This window comes from Pteropus vampyrus, unplaced genomic scaffold (assembly GCF_000151845.1).
Source record: "Pteropus vampyrus isolate Shadow unplaced genomic scaffold, Pvam_2.0 Scaffold11, whole genome shotgun sequence".
NCBI lineage: Eukaryota > Metazoa > Chordata > Mammalia > Chiroptera > Pteropodidae > Pteropus > Pteropus vampyrus.
The window spans coordinates 160136-177588 of record NW_011888792.1 but is presented as its reverse complement, the minus strand read 5'-3'; the positions used below and the strand labels follow the sequence as shown (position 1 = coordinate 177588).

The window sequence follows — 17453 nt, the reverse complement described above, 5'->3', positions numbered from 1 at the left end:
GCTCAAACAGGTGGCCGTAGGTCATTTTTGATCTGAATCCTTTTGGTAAATGAGTATACTTAGGTTGTCTTGTGTGTTTATGTGTTTTTTCTACTTCGTGCTTAGGTATATAGTTCTTTTTTTGATTATTATTAAAGAAAGGGCATCATCAAAGGGAGCTAAGCTGATGTATGGAATGTTTAAACTATAATCCGAAGTCAGAAAGGGCTGTAGCCAGGTGTAGCGGCCATACTGAGTCATGAGGACCCAAATGGTGGTGGTGATGAAAAGATGTGACAGATTGTGTATACACCTGTGTGGACAGGTGCCCAGGGGACTGTTTAGATAGTGGGATTAGCTGTGCTACCAGGATACCTCTGTTCCCCTTGGTCTGGAAACTAGACTTATGGACCCTAAGAGTATGTTAGCTTTCTCAGCAACTATGTAGTCAATATAACTTACATGTTTTTTAAAATATTTAAACATTTTAAAACAAGAATTGCCGTCAGTATAGATTTCTTCTAGACTATATATGTGTGTTTGATCAGCTTTCTCATTCTGGTAGGCTGTTAGCCTATATAGATAATGTTGAATTCTGACCCAGTCATCTGTCGTGTCGGCTATCCCTCTCGGCTGCATGCTGTTCAGTATGTTCAGCTCATCATCCATTCAGATTGTCTGCTGGTGATTCTCTGTTCAGCCTCCCCTTGTCTTCCTCCAAGTCCTCTTAGTAACCAAGGGTACATCAGCCAGTATAGGTGGCCAGAGGGCAGAGGGTGGGAGTCTGTGCCAAGATACAGAGGAAGCTAATCATACCCGTGACCTCTACCTCATTATCGTTGTGCTGGAACCAGGAAAGCCAGTATTCCATAGTATTGTGTGACTTTGAATTGTCTCTCCTGGTTTGTGGTCACAGATCCATACTCCTGCCTTCTCAGGGAGGCAGACTTAAGAGCCAGATGAGAATGTAAGAGATAATTAGTACTTACTGCCTCCTTTTAACTCCCTGAGAGTTGGGCTTTGGATTGTAGTTGGGATGTGCTGATGGTGATTTGGCCTCAAAACAAATGAAGACTGGCAAGATGTGAGTAAAGAGTATGAGGGAACAAGGCCTCTTGGGGTCTGGACTGTAAGTGGGTGGGCCGATGACTTGGTTGTTCCACAGGTGAGGGTAAAGTCTCACATTGGCATTCTCCATGCTTTAAAGCAGGGCTCCTCGAATGTACACAAGAATTACCTAGAATCTTGTGAAAGTGCGGATTTTGCCTCAACTTGCCTGGTTGAAGCCTGGGGTTCAGCATTTCTAACAAGCTCCCCCGGCGTTGATGCTGCTGGTTCTGTAGACCACACTTTGGAGTAGCAGGGCCGCACATAAAACATGATGTGGATAAAACTAGAAACAGTTAGCTGAAGGCTGAAACCAGAAGGGCACCTGTGGGATCTGACTTGCATTGGTTGCCTGTTACTTTAGGCTGCTCTCTATTGGGATGAGACGGAGGGCTCTCAGCCCTGTCCCTTCCATTCAAGCCTGTACCAGCCATCAAGAGCAGCTGTACAGAGATCACCTTCAGTCCTTAGGGCAGGGAGGGAGGTTACTGAGAGTCTTCCAGGAGGGATTAAGCAAAAGGGAGAGTTTTTGTTTTGCTAAATTTTAGTTACATTGATTTCCACATTACATGTTGATTATATTCCATAATTCTAACTAGATAAGGGAGACTCTAACTTCCTCCAATTAAGGCTGCATTTTCTCGTATACCCTATGACTTTGAAGTTATGTGATTACAAAGTTTTAAAAAGTTAACCTATTGTTTCATTTGGAGCATTATTTCTGAAACCTGTCTGACATTCTGCTGGGTCAGACAATGAGAATGTGCTGGCTAGACAGAGACATTCTCAGACCCCACCCATGGAGTTTTGACTTTATAGGCCAGGAATGGGTCCTGGGAATCTGTATTTTTTAAACAAAGTATCTAGATGGTTCTTAAGGCAGGTTTTAGAAACACCAGTGTAGAGAAACATTGATTTAGAAACCCCTCTCCTGAACCTGTGGTACTGATGGTGTCTGAGGGGTGCTTTCACTGTTCCTTTCATGGCCTCTTGGGTACTTGGTTCGGAAGGCTGGCTTCCATCCCATTGGCTCCACTTCCGTTTTTATCTTGACATATGCTTTCATTCTTACAGAGAGGCTCTTATCTTGGATGGGACCAAATCAGAGAGTCCTTTGTCAACAGAGTAAGAAGTCAGTTCTGATGCTGTTATTTTTAGGAAGATTTTGCAGACACTGATTATGAAGTGCTTTTAGGCATTTTTTGAAATATTGGGCTATAAGTTTTGGGCCTCTGCAGCGGTCTTAAGGATGTCTTGAGTCCAACTTTTCCCACTCCCTCTCCTACTTTGGTTCAGACACTGGCGATAATGCGTGTCCCCTTCATAAGTAAATGCTGACCAGAAAGGGGCAAGGGGCCCCTTACTCTCCACAGGCAGTTTGGTTCTGATTCAGGTGAATATACAGATTGAGGAGTTGGACTTTCCACATTATCGTATCAACATTGACCTCCATTTCTACAAATGCAGGATTCAGCTTATGAAACAGATGAGGTGGGAAATGATTAGTGTGATGGCATTGGAGGGCTCTAGAAAGTGCTCCTTACCCAAAAGATGGACTTCACTGACTTTTGTCCCTAAAATTCTGCCATTAGGGGAATTTGAGTGACACGTTTCTCTTTAAATCTCTTACTCAACATGTAAGCATCCATAGACTAGGCAATACATTCGTTATTTATACCTTAACAGGAATAATTTTGTTAAATGCTTCTCAAGATCAGCTAGCTAAGGGTGTGACTTTTGTGAGGTGAAGTAAGGGCACCGTAGGTGAGTAGGGCTGGGTGCAGGGCCACATAGGGCCACTGGTGGCATCTGGTATCTAGGGCAGCTCATGAGGAGCCCAGGATACCTGGGAGGGCACTAGGCAAAACTGATTCTCGTTTACTTGATGTGTGCATGTGTGTGTTGTGTGTGTAATAGGGACTTTAATATCCTTGATGATGCATCTTTCATAATTCTGTCTAATATGGCTATTCCACATATACTTGACTAGTTGTAATGAAAAGCCAGGTGATCTACATATGATAGTAAGGTTAAACAACATAATTGTACTTAGGATTATTTTGCTCTTTTTTAAATTTAATTTTGAGAGAGCTCAGATAATGACCCAGTTTCTGTACCCGCTTAACAGGTCAGCTTGGCCAGCAGCGGAAACCTTCCCTCCTCCACCGAGGGGCTTTTCCTGGACAGCTTTGAGGAGAAGGGCTTGATTTCCAAGACCCCATGCCACCTAGAAAGTATGCTTTAGTGTATGCTTCTCTCTCATATCTATAAAAAATATTCACATTTTCCAGGAGTTCTCAGCTCCTGGCTGGCAAAATGAACTTGGACACTGTACTGCCAAAGCCAGTGGTTGTTTGAGTGGTACTGTGTGTTTTCAGAACAGCATGGAGATGGGCAGGGAACTTCTTTATGCCTCTGCTGCCTGAGTATGCCCGAACCAATAGAGACATTATACGTGAGTACATCCCAGGGACCAGAACGCTTGGAACTTTTACTGAGAAGACTGACCCATTCTCCCGCTCACAGCCTTTTCTTGTTTCCGCTTTCCCTAGAGTCCCTGTTTTGCCCTTAGATTGGGCTTGGTGCCCTACATTGTAAGATTCACAAGATGTTCTTCCATGCTTCTGGATACAGTCTCAAACACACAAAAAGTGAATCCATTCTTATCACAAATGAAATGTTTTTGTCTTCAAGGGATAATAACCATTGAGTATAGGTACCCAGGAAAGTTGTAAATACAGCCTCAGAGTGTCAGAAAGCATTGAGAACCACTTATACTGCCTCTTCAGGTGTGACCATTAGCTCTGTGGCTGTAGGCCACACTGTACCTGTTTTGTGCTAGAGAATGTGAGGGGTTGGCATCCAGGCCTGAAATTCTTATTCTAGATGAGCCTGTACGTCTGTGCATTCAGTTATTTATTCAACGCATGCTTATTAGGCACCTCAGGGAGCTTACAGTCAGTCTGGTTGGGGAGATGGTAGAACAGCCATTATCTTCAATGTGGTTAGCAAGGTGTGGAGTGCAGGACAAATAGGCCATGTGGGATGTGTGAAAGGCCCTTAGAGGGGTGGACACAGCACACAGGGGCAAGTGAGAAGGTTAGAAAACTGGAGTGTGCAGTACATATGCAATGCATAGCCATGCAGGAAAGGTAGTAGGGATTTCTGATGCATAGCTTGTGTGCTGGGAGGGTGGGATCTCACTGCCCCTGGACAGCACACGGTTCTGTGACCTATTAGAGGTCTTGCAGCTAAGCCACCCTCACTGTGGCATGGGCAAGAGGGGCACACCTTGGAAGCTGAGTGTGGTTGGGATATTCAATGTATCACCATCATCTGTTGATCTGAACACTTTTTGTTTTGAACCTTTTTACCCCCCTTTTTTTTTTTAAAAAAAAGCAAGAACTATGTAAATGTAAGCAAGTATGTGAGAATTTGCCTGCTCTTTACAGAAATATGCTTTTTCAGGGGGAGAGGGAAGGATTATTTTACCTTTCTTTTAGAGAGAAGATAGATATTTAAAGAAAGAGGCAACTGACCTGAGCTTTTCTCAGTCCTGAATCACGTTATGGCTCCCGGGTGTCGGGTGTCGTTATCTCTATAACCACAGAGTTTGTTCCACACTCTAGAAGGAAACTTGACCCTCTGATAAAACATGCAGAGCTTTCCGGATGGTCTCACTGTTTCTTTTCTGGAGTGGTCAGATTCTGTGTCTAGGTGGGAGGAGAAACTGTCTGAAAGGAGAAGCGTGTGTCCACTTTCCTGAAGCTGGAGCTTCCTTTGCCTGTCCTGAAACAAATGAGGGTTGCAGAGGAGGACATGGTGTGTCTTGGGGGAATGAAATCCTCCCGCAGCACCACATCCCTACCTGGAAGTGGGCCGGTACGCTCCACCCCAGGGTCCGCAGGGCTAGGAACAGTTCCAAGCATTCATAAAACCCCTTTGTATATTTCCTTTTAAACAGAAATAGACATCGCAGGCCCTATAGTATGTGAGGCCCTGATCTGTTCGGTTATCAGGCTGGGCCAGCTCTGCACTCAGCACTCTGCCACCCCCAGCTGCCCCCCAGTACTGGCACTGCCCCCATTTAGTGCTACTGCCTTTAGGGAGCATTGGAATCACCTAGAGGGCTTGTTAAAGCACATTGCTGGACCCACTTCCAGAGATTTTGAGTCACTAGTTTCAGGATGGGCCAAGAATTTGCATTTCCAACACATTCCCAGGTGATGTTGATGCTGCTATGGACTGGAGACCATACTTGGAGGACCACTGTGATACCCAGGCACTCCTCCACCTTCTGGATGGTGTGTTGGGAGAGGCAGACTCTGCTTCTGATGGGATGTCTGCATGGGGGGAATCGCCTGATGGTGGAGGAAACTGTAGTTCAGAAGCAGTGGCTTGCTGGAGTGCCAGAGGAGCCCTAGCTCTGTCTTCTTACCGTAGGGTCTTCTCTCTTGGTCCTCTCCACAGAAACCAGGGATGTGGCCTTTAGGGTAGCTGAGATGGCTTTCATTGCTTCCTTCCAATCCCTTCTTCTCTCTGGTGTTGCAGAAATCTTTCTGAACTATGCCGCTCTCTTACCTAAGACCCTTCGCGGGCTTGCTGTTGGCCTTAAGATAAAATTCAGAGCCTCCTAAAATGGCTGCAAGGCCTTTTTTCGATTGCCCACCTCTGCAGCTTTGTCAATTGCCAGTCTCCCTATTGGCCTCTGAAATATTCCGTTCATTCGTGAACTTGCTATGCTCTTCTTGCTTCCAGGGTATCCCATTTTGCTGTTACCTCTGCCTGGCATGATCTTTGCTTGCACTCTTAGTCTGACCAACTCTGGTTTGTCGGACCCCAGCTTAGCCATCATGTACTTTGGAGAGCTTCCTTTAACTTTTCTGATATCAGCTGGTGCCTCTGAGGAGTCTCTCTGTCACCTTGTATTTTCCTCATTTCAGCTTCTATCAGCTACATCAAGGTCACGATTACCACCTGTTTACTTCTCTGTCTCTGTCACTGTCAGCTCCCTGAGAGCAGGGAACCTGTCACAGTCATGCAACTCAGGTTTCACATAGTTTCTGGTGTATAGAAGGCCTTCTTACTCATTCTGTAAGGTAGCTATTGCAGGGTAGGAAACTGAGGCACAGGTAGGTTAAGGACCTGGCTTACAGTACCCTGCTGCTGAGTTATAACACTAGGATTCTCACCCAGGTCTCTTTGATGCAATCCGCTGGCCACGTGATGCTGGCCAGGTTTTCTGCTCTGAGACCAAGAAGCCTGAGGCATGGTCTGCAGGTCTCCTGGGACTGTCAAAAGACTGGATATTCCAAGTTAATAAAAATGGCCCTTTCCTATTGTTTTTCAGGTAAACTGGAAAGCAGACTCTTGAGTTCACAGCTGGCCTGTGGTTTTGCATCTCGTTAAGGAGCTCCTCATACAGGTAAGGGGTTGTTTCCTGGACTGCTCATGCTCAGGTAGGCTGTGGGAAAACTCAAGCCGTGACGATGCCCGCTGACAACCACCTAAAGTTCTCATTCATTAAAAAGATCCTTAAATTTTTCTTCTTTAAGAAAGGTGTAAAATGGTCCCCTGCCCCTCAGGAGAGTTATCGGGTGAAGATGTTTACCTGGCTGGCTTTCTCCTGGGCATTGCCACCTTCTCATTACCCAACACTTTACCTTTTTGCTGGGCAGCCTTCTCCCTTCCATTTGAGTTGCCGATTTAGAATTTTTTTCCTCATGTAAGACCCAGCCCAAATTTCACTTATCAGACTTTCTGAATGAGAGGCTATTCAGAGTATGGCCTTTCCCCAGCTTCCCAGCGGAACGAATCACGGCTTCTCTGCTCACACAGCGCACTGCACTTGCCATGGTAAGCTTGGTTTAATTGTTTGCGCACGTATTTTTCTTCTAATCTGTGAATTCTTTTTGCTGCCATCTTCTACCTAGCCTAGTTGCTGGCTTCAATAAATGAATGAATGTTAGTGTTAGAAAAAAAAAAAAAAGCCCTAATAAACTAAACTATGGCAGACAAAAAAATCTTTTCCTAAACCAGTGAAATGATTTGTAGAATGCCTTTTTGGATTAATTGCATGGCTGTTTGCTCACATTATCATGTGTAATTGAGAATTTACCATCATATATTAAGTCAGTAGGAGTTCAGATTCTTACCCCTATTGAAAAGGCTAAGTCAGGAGTTTATGTGTTATTGTCTTCCTCTTGAGTAGTAAGTGATGCTAGGTCATGGAGCAGTAATGTATTAATGACAACCTGCAGCCAAGAGCAGCCAGCCTCTTGGATTGAGCATATATCTAAATGTCTAGGCAGTAAGAGAGCAAGCAATAGACTTTCTCAATTAACAACTCAGAGGAATAAAAATATTTAAACAATTTAGGTTTAAATAATTTTAATAAAAATTACATCAGTGCATTTCAGTTTCCCCATACTTCTTTTTTTTAGCATTTTAATTTTATTTATTATTAGTTTCAAGTATATGGTACATTGGTTAGACATTTATACAGTTTATGAAAACAATCCCTTCGATTACTCTATCTTCCCTCTGGCTCTCTACATAGCCATCCCATTACTGTTGACTACATTCCCTATGCTGTGCTCCCCATCCCCCATCCTCATGACCATCTATCAACTACTAATTTGTACTTCTTTAACCCCTCATCGCTTTCTCCCAGCTCCCTAACTCCCCTTCCCTCTGGCTGTCACCAGATTGTCCTCTATATTTGCGAGTCTGTTTTCGGTTAGTTCTTTTTATTCCTTAGATTCTGCATATAAGTGAAATCATATGGTATTTATCTTTCTCTGTCTGACTTATTTCACTCAGTACAATCTCTAGGTCCATCTATGTCATTGCAAATGGTAGGATTTCATTTTTTTTTTAAAGGCTGAGTAATATTCCATTGTATATATGAACCATAACTTCTTTATCCAATCATCTGTTGATGGGCATTTAGGATGCTGCCATATCTTGGCTACTGTGAATAGCGCTGCCATGAACATAGGGGTGCATAGATCTTTATGAATTATTGTTTTGGTTTTCTTTGGATAAATACCCAGAAGTGCCTGAATAGATATTTCTCCAACGAGGAAATTGTGATGATCAATAGACATAAGAAAAAATGCTCAAGGCCACTAAACCTCAGAGAAATGCAAATTAAAACCACGATGAGATATAACCTCACACTATCAGAATGGCTATCATCAATAAATCAAAAAACAAAAAGTGTTGGTGAGGATGTGGAAAAAAGGGACTCTCTATACTTCTTAGTACACTGGGTTCTGTGAGAGGCATACTGATTAGCTCACTGCCATTTTGTGGGTTGGGAATAGCAACCAGGGTGGTTTTCACCTGAACATTGAAGCCAGAATGGGGCCTGGGTCCTTTCAGGAACTGGTGGTGGCTGAGTTCATGGAAGCCGCATGGGGTGTGGGGTACTTAAATTGAACTATAGACCACTTTCGCATAGGAGAAAGTGGCCTAGGATTTTTGCTCTTGCTTTCTTATCTTGCTTCTACATTAACACTGCTCATTGTTCAACCTTTCCAGTTGCTTTGTTTGGGTGTGTGCAGCACTAAAGCAAAGAGGAAGAAGTTGTCTTCTGGTGTCTGCATGCGCTTTCTACAGCCTAGTAGTAGTACCAACCAACAGGTGCCACTTAGAAGCAGTCACGTTATCATGATTTCTTCTACCTGGTGCTGAGCCCCAGTCATGTACCTGCCTGAAGGAGAGTTTAGTGAAAGCAGTACAAGAAATTTGACTCTTAGCTAACCCTATTCATGTTCGTAAAGTTTCTTAGGGCTTGGGTAGAGTGAAGACTTCAGTTTTGCCCAGGAGTTTCCAGTCTCCATGGAATCCCGTTTGTCTATCATACTTGAAAAATAAACTAAGAAAATAAATGACAGTTTGAAAGCTCAGGTGTTAAAATGTGAGTGGGTTTTAGCTTTTTAGTAGGTTTTGGAACATGAGGTATTACCAAATATCGTGTGTTGCACCATCTGTGCTGAAGCTGAATGCAGTGTGGTGGTGTGTGTCTGATCTTCACACTACTGAACACAAGGGGTGTGCTTACCAATTCATAATCAGCAACTTGCTGAGCTTGCAGGAGCGATCTGATTCTCAGGATGCCTCTTGTTTTAGAATACAGTTGTAATCAGATTAGAAAAAACTGAGATAGGTCAAGCCATCAAGATATCGAGCTGGTGCCCCTCCACACCGGCTCTCACACACAAGTGTGCACTCAGGCACATGTCACAGAGCTCCCTAGTTGAGTCTTGACTACCCCACATCACCCTAATTAGAAAGTCCAAGAAGCGATACAGTGCCTGAATTTCCTGAGAGCTTCTGAACTGTATTTTGGACTTCTGATATGGTGCTCTTCTTTCATTCAATGCAAAGTTTACTGTTTCTAAAGATGGGTCTGCTAGCGCCTCAGCAGTAGAGCTTGTATATCAGGATGTGTGTGTGTGTGTGTGTGTGTGTGTGTGTGTATGTAATATAGCTGTTTTGGAGTTTTGGCTTTGATTCAAAGACACTGTCCAGCATGGGTCCCTTGTGTCAGGGTAAACATTTGAGAGCAATCAGAGCAAAGGCAACTAGCGGACATAGCAAACTAGTCTGCTGGTCTCAGACTCCAGTGTCATTAACATACTGGTCTCCAACTGGCGATTTCCTTTATTGCTGAAATGCCTGAGAACCTAGACTGCAGCTGGTGACAGAGACACGCAAGTAAAGGGCACATCTCCTCTCAGGTGTCTTTGTTGTTGTTGTTGTTGTTGTTGTTGTTTTTCCAGATAAAACCTTTATCTTAAAGAAGAAGCAAATTCTCCAAAATAAGCTTTCAAGTTTCATTGTAAAGCTGCACCCAGGTATTGGCATCTCTGGAAAAACTGTGCTTTTCTTCATTTCCAGAGCACAGTCAGTGCATAATTTAGGAACCACTTTTTACTTTGATCAGGTCGCTTGTCAGCTGTGATTTGCTGACTGGTTTGTCTTATCCACTACAGGGGTTTTGTTGTTGATTTAAAGAAAACTTATAAGTTCTTGTTTCCAGGAAAAGCTGGTTTTAAATGTAATATCTTAAACTTTTGCTTTAAGAAAGGACTGAAGGTATTGTTTTGATCATTCTCATGTCCTTTTTCTGTTAAGAAATGACTATTCCTGTTTCTTAGCATCTTTTTCCGATTATGGACCTGAGTTGGAAGGACTCAGCCTTTGCATGGCTAGTTAATAAAAGAAACTTTTCCAAATAAGCAAAAGAGGGTGAAAAAATTTCCTCTTCCCTTTCTTTTAATAATAAAGTAAATACCTAGCATTTTAAATGATTCCTTTTTTTCTCTAGAGCATTTCTTACATGGAGCTATCTCTGAGGCTTCCAGAATTCTGTTCTCTCAGGTTCCTTTTTCAAAGCTAGAGGAGGCCTTCGCTGGCTCCGTCTATACAGACCCCATTGATGCTTATCTTTCCTTCCCTTTATTTCCCAATGGGCAAGCAGGAGTGCTCACCTCGCCTGGTCTTTATCTGTCTGCCTGGGATTGCTGCAGAGAAGTCCTGCTACCCTTTATGGCTACAATCTGAAAAAGAAAACAAACAGCCGAAGCTCCCATTGCAGCCCAGCAGGCTGAAGTAAATAGTTCTCATTCTCCTTGTTCCTAGGTTCAAAGTGCTCTTAACGTTTCATGGGGGCAACTAGCCCTCCCAAGGTGCTGGTTTGTGTGGGCCTGGTTTTAGTCTGGTAGACAATTAACAAGTGACCTCTTCCTTTTGCCTTCGCCTTTCTGGCTGAGATGACATTCATGCTCCGAGTGAGAAGGAGCTGCTGCTCCCTTGAGCAGAGCACCAGGCAGGGGCGGAGAAACATTTGATCTTGTTCAAAGGGGATGTCTCTGAAGCATGAAGATTGAACTGATTGTGACCCCACCCTGGGGAAGGAGAAGCGCCCTCTGGGGAACTGGCCAGGAGGAAGAAGCCTGCAATTACTAATCCGGTTGGCCTGTGGGTCTTCAGGGTCTCATATCCGTTTAAAAGAGAGAATTAGGGTTGAAGGTAATAAAATAGGCCTTAAATTAGAGGAGCAGGGGGCCATTTCATCTAATTTTGTGGTTGTTACTGAGGAATAAAAGGCAAAGGAGATAATTTCATTAGCTCCTTTGAGATCTTTATCACAGTAAGATGGCATTTGGGGACACAGCTGCCTAAGAGAGGCTGGCCATTTTTCCCTCCTGGTAAACCTAGAGTGAGATTTCTGTAGCAGCAGGAAGGGCTTGAGGAGGCACAGGAATCACTGAGGGCACTGTTGTCAGACACATGGAGTTTCTCCTGCCCTACGTGAGAGTTAGCAGCTTAAAATGGTTAATATAGGTCCTGACATACCACTCTTCCAGCTACTCAGGAACATGGCATTCACACTGAAAATAAATCTGCGAGACAAGAGGGCTCGGTTAGAGTTGGGATGGTGTCTTTTGTTTCTGAGGAAGACTTGCCAGTCATCTGTTGTTGATGTGATTTATTTGGAGTATCATGGTCATCAAGTTCCTTAGAGCTGAGCAGTGTTCAGAGTGTTAAATCATGTGAGGGGGTTAGCAGAAAGGTGAGGGTTACGCCTTCTATTTGATGGGTGCTGTTCTGTTCACAGTGTAAGTTCATTGCTGCTACATCATAAAAACTTTGCTGGAGAGGCAGGTATTTCTATCCACGTTTACAGAGAAGGGAGCGAGTGAGGCAGTCAGTGAGAGGTCATGTCACCTGCCCTAGGTCTCTGGGTAGGGAAGAGAGGTGGATCTGGGATTCTATCTCTAGACTTGTAACTTTCAAATTAAGCTGTCTCTGATAGTAATTAGAAGAAAAAGAAGAAAGAGGAGGAGGAGGAAGTAAATGATAAAGAGTCCTCTAAGAGAAGGGAGAGAAAAGTGTGTTGAATAGATAGTTCTCTGTACCAGCCAGCAGCTGGCACCATTCCCCAAGGCAGCTTGCTTTTCTTCTGAAAGGAGTAAAGGCATGGAGATGGGCAGGGCAAGGGAGGTGAGAGTTAGGGTTGACTGGAGCGGGGCAGGTGGAAAGGGCTCTTTGTATGCCTGAAACAGTCATAAGCACAGTGTCGAGTAACTGGAGTACCTGTGCCTCTGATCAGAAAAGTGAGAGGCATCCGTTGTCTACATCACTGCCTCTCGCTCGTTTATCTCTGGGCCCAGCCTTTTCCATGTCCATCTTCATTCACATTCTTACTATCTCATGTCCGATTTCTTTCTAGTCTCCAGTTTTCCCCTCTCTACTATATACATTTCTACTTAATATTTGTGAACTTAGCTCTGAAAAAAAAAAAAAAACTTCTATTAAGATGTGCTACTAAAAACCTTAACCACCTTTAAGTGCATTTAATCATAGCTTCAGTTTGTACAGTTGTTATAAAAATCTATTCCTCCCATTGATTCAGAAGCTGGTATTTCCCCCTACAAGTGGATAATGGAGACCGTAGACGTCTCCCTTTCTGGTGGATGCTGGGCCCTTGGGAACTCCCAGAAGGTAAAAGTCCAGCCAAGTGTTTTCCTGAAATGTTATCTGAGGGGAATTGTGGGGCAGATTTTCACTTGTTTCGCTAATGCTTCTCCATATCCTGTACAGGAATCTTTGCCCTGCCGTGCTCAGAGGCAAGAGTCCTCTTGCTGTTCCTTTCCTTCGTTACCGGGGCTAATCAGAAGGTAGCTATACTTCCAGTGCCTCTTAAAAGCTTTTCTCTATGGCTGTGTCCAGGAAGTCGAAGTGCAGTGTCAGAAATGATGTGAGTTGATGAAGAAGAAATAAACAAACGTGGGCAATATGTAAGGAAGCCTTGGCAGCCTTGCTGCTGTTTTTCTGTAGTTTTGATCTGAAGGAACCAGATTTCCTCCATGTGGAAGGAATGAGGCTGTTGAGGGTCCCTGTGCCAAGGTGCCTGAGATGTGCATGCCAGTGGGCCTTCTAGATTAGGGCTCCACTTAGTCTAATAAACTCCGGGATGAAAATAAGTGGTTTATGCTTGGCAGAATGAAGATAAGTCACACGTCTGCAGCTTGAGCTATATGTACGTGGAGTAAAAATAGCATCTGTTCAGGGAAGCAGAACATTCCAGAATGCTTTATTCTCCTCTTGGCACCAAAGCAGAGAGGAGAGTAGGAGAGGTGGGAGAGACTCGAAAAGGCTTCTTGGCCAAGCCCTTTAATTTCAGTTAAAGACACTAAATGACTTGACTAAAACCCCATGAGGGCAGGGGCCCTTGTCTGTCTTGTTTATTCACCTTCATGCCTTTGGTCCCTAGCATGTATTAGGTGCTTAATGTGCACTTCTTAGATAATGAATGACGTAAATGTAGATATGACTTCTGACTCCTAGTCGAATGATCTTCGAGATAGTTTTATATGCTGAAAAGTCTATAAGAAGTGATGTCAAGTGGCTTTTACATAACTGAGGCTTTCTTTTGATTACCTAGAGATCAGAAAATTAAAATTGAGACATAGCAAGATTAAACCGATTCCTTAAAGTTGCTGGGGAAGACAGGCTTTCTCAGGGTTGGGGTGTGGGTGGGAGGCATGACTGCCACGTTGTAGTCTGTCAGTGGTGCCCCTAGAGTCGGGCTGTGGAGAGGGGATGGCCCCAATCACTCAGCCTCCCTGAAAGAACCAAGACCACTGTGGAACAAATGGACACTTGTGTTTGCCCCTCTCCCAATGGCCCACCCTTCTTCTTTGGCCCTTTGTCTCCTTTTCAGAGGGACATGCTACTTGAAGCTCATCAGACTTTCAGGCCTATGTGTACAAAATGCTGTGGCTGTGACTGAGAGGTCGGGATATATGTTAGCACTGTAGAGAGAGCAGAAGGACTCAGTTCTCTACCGATGGACACCATTAACCAGTAAATCAGGGTCTCCACCACTGCCAGCCTCATTTTGAAAATTGCAGCCCTGCTGTCATTGGCCTCAACCAAGTAAACCAGGTCGTGCAGTATGCTGTGCGTAGAAACCCACAGTGGTCAGCCCCACTGCTGCTTTTAGGCAGGTAAGGTAAAGCATTGCTGTTCATTTATCTCCCTATTTAATTTCCCAGTTAATTCACACACACACACACACACACACACACACACACGATTCACTATTACAAGGGAATTTTAAAATTTAGAATAGTTACAGAAGATTGATTCAAGATGAAAAGTTGCCAAAGAGAATTTTTAAGGTCAAGAAATTTCATTTATATTCACAAACACTGAGTAAAGAGATGTCATTGCTTGCTGCTTGATGGGGTTCCTTCACCCAGTCTGGTCCATCTACCCATCACTCAGCCTGGTAAGTGATGTGTGTTTCTCTTTAAATTGACCTTCAAGGCTTCACCACATGGCCTTGATGACCAGGGATGAGTGTGCTTCCTCTGGAACCCTTGGTCAGTGACCACTTTCATGTGGAATATTTGTGCCACCTTAAGAGGAGAGAATCCAGTTCCTTCTGGAAAGCTGAACATCTCCAACATTCCTTTTCACTGGTTCACCTGACTTCTGCTGAATCTGACTTCTTTATATTCTATCTCCTTGCTTCTCTCCAGGAAACATGCAGCAGACATCCAATCTCCTGGTGGGGCATAAGGCAAGTTGTAGTCTAACCCTGATTGACAACTACAGAAAGAATCAGCTGGGTTGTTGGCTTCTGCTCTGTATTAAAGATCACAGAACTTATTGAGCTAAAGTTGGGAGGCATTCTGCAGACCAGAGGTGGCTCTGACCAGACTCCAGAGCAGCAAGAAGAATGATCATTGTTGGCTAGATTATTAGAGCTTGAAGAAAAAGAGCAAACTTAATCTTATACAGTGGCATTGATCACTACTTTGTTTTTGGAGAAAATCAGGCCTTGGGAAGTGATTTTTGGGGTAAAGCCCTCATGGTCTGGTGTTTGAACTTCCCCTGGCAGCTGTTCTTTGCACTGAGGTCATTACTTGTGAGCCTGTCCGGTTGTACCTTGTTAGCACAGCACTTTGGAAGTGGATAGTAAATATTTTACTTGAACCTAAAATATCCTGTGTGCAAAACCATGCAAATGAAAAACAAATTCAATTTTTAAGAATACATATCTGTTCATAAGAACAGCAAATTGGAAAACCTATTTTCTTAAATTCGTTTACATGTGGGGAGAACCTGATTATTCTCTTCAGGATGCTTGAAAGTACAAACAAAAGTAAGGTGAGAGGGACTTTCTGGCTATGGGCCTTGAACTTTTATGAAGGGTAATTTAGAAAGCAAACCTTTTAGTGGAAAAGTATTTCACATTGTTTCTTGATGGAGGCATACTTTTTGTTTATTTATTTACTTATTACATGTGACAGTTTCAATTCAGTAGTTTTTTTTTTTTAAGCAATCTATGGGAGACTAACTACAGTGGCAGAAAAATGTTAATGGAGACTTATATAATGGTGTTCATGTTTACAAAATTAAAAACTGAAATGTGATGGAATTCTGTTATTCAGAAGATTCCAACTTGCTATAAAAATTTAATATGTTAGAAGATTGGTTCACGTTAATGATTTTCTTATTGCAAAGTGGAATATTATTCATTCATTAATTATTCCCCAAATAAAGTATAAATCATGTAAGTACAGTTTTACATGTGGGAGAACAGGGAGTGGGAGTATAAGAATCAAAGTTTGTGGTTATTTTGCAAGCATCTTGCTCCTGTTTTTACAACACAAATCGGAGAAATCTTTGATGTGTCTCGTCCCCTTCTATCTTTTCTTCCATATATACTTTCTGTGTTTTCTCTAGATGACTTCCTCCCCTGCTTTGCTCTTTCCCCAGAACCAGGATTAAATCTCTTATCACTACCCTGGTTTAATCACCTCCTGTTTGTAAGGCCTGAACAGTAGAGTCTTCATGAGAGGACCATGTCCCTCCTCCATTCGGGCCAGGCTCTGGGGATGTCTCCATTCATTCCTCCTGGTCCTTTCTGGAGCCCAGTCGTACCTTTAGGCCGCCCAGCTCACCCTGAAGCTGAAGCACATGCGTATTCTGTGGCCTAAAAATGTTCATGATTAAATACACAGGATTGAGTTTTGTTTGGCAGGCTGTTTAAGTATTTTAACCAATTAACAAATGTTAGAGAGCTATAGATCAGGCTCTTTGGAGACAGGAGTGTTTGGGAGATCCCCTCCCAGCCCCATTTTGCCACAGGGGGAATGAATTCTCTCAATGTTTTAGCAGAAGCTGTGGTGTGGAAGACTCAGCCTCGAGTGAGGCAGACCTGGGTTCCAGTCCTGCTCCACACTCTCAGGATCTATGACCGCAGGCAAGTTACTAACCTCTCTAGGGCTTACTTGCCTCAGATGTGAAGTGGAGATGAGCATAACTACCCACTTTGTAGAAAGGTTATGATATGAAATGAGGGAACCTATGTAAGGCAGGCATACCTGGGACAGAGAAGTGGTAGTTATCACCACTATTAAAATAGGAGCGAGTGGGCTTTAAGTAATTTAATAACTTGTGAAAGTTTCTCCTGAATTGTTGCCCCCTCAGCCCGAGGTGCTCAAAACGTTTTTGTAGTTGATCTTGTTTTCAGGCATCTCTTTCCATATCAAAGCTTGCTGCGGACCTTTATCTGTAGCAGACACTTTCTGTAAACTGGCGTTTCCCAGGACTTCCTTTGCCTTTAGGATCAAAAGAGTTCTAGAGTGTTTATTTTGACATGAGGTAAAATTAATAGTCTCTTAAAAATTACATTAGCCCTGTGATCAGATTTGTTAGAGTATGCATCTCTTGGAAGGAATGCTGACCAAGTGAGGGCCATCTGCCATCCTCCGTAGCTATCTGCTCTGTGGGACAGCTATATTCTACCTCCTGGGGTAATATCTTAGTTGGAAAGGGGGATGCAAAGCCAAAAAAAATGTGTGGAAAGTGTTTATGTTTGTCCTGGGAGAATGGCAACACATCACACACCATTAATGGGCCTGGCCAGCTAACAGTCCTTTGCACTAACCCAGCAATATAATTTATTTCACTGAGGGAATTGTGGTTTTATGTGCCATGTATTGGTGTCATTGAAAACTTGTTTAAAGAGGAAAATCACAGTTAATGTTAGAAATAGGAAATAGCTTTACAAATTTGTGGTGGAAGAGACCCAATAAAAATGACTATCAGGAGTTGCCCCAAGGTGAATGTAAGAGTTTATAAATGGTGTTTTCTGTCTGGTAAGTCGACAGCTTTTGGTTTGTAAGTATACACCAATGTATGACTGCCACAAACAGCAGGGCACGTGAGAGCATTCCTTCAGGGAAGAAAGTAACTCCATGGGACACTGCGGGCAGGTATCTGTGCTGTCCTAGGGACAGGAGGCAGACGTCCGAGGGAGTGTGTTTGGTCAGAGG

General features: G+C 43.4%; 1 protein-coding gene across 1 annotated transcript in view; it reads left to right on the top strand.

Moving 5' to 3' along the window:
- Window positions 1-17453, top strand: part of LHFPL2 (LHFPL tetraspan subfamily member 2) — a 148641-nt gene that overhangs the window by 8929 nt on the left and 122259 nt on the right. The window contains exon 2 of the mRNA XM_011377254.2: window positions 6437-6511. The gene's annotated coding sequence lies outside the window, so the exon portion shown is untranslated. The remainder of the gene's footprint in view (window positions 1-6436; window positions 6512-17453) is intronic.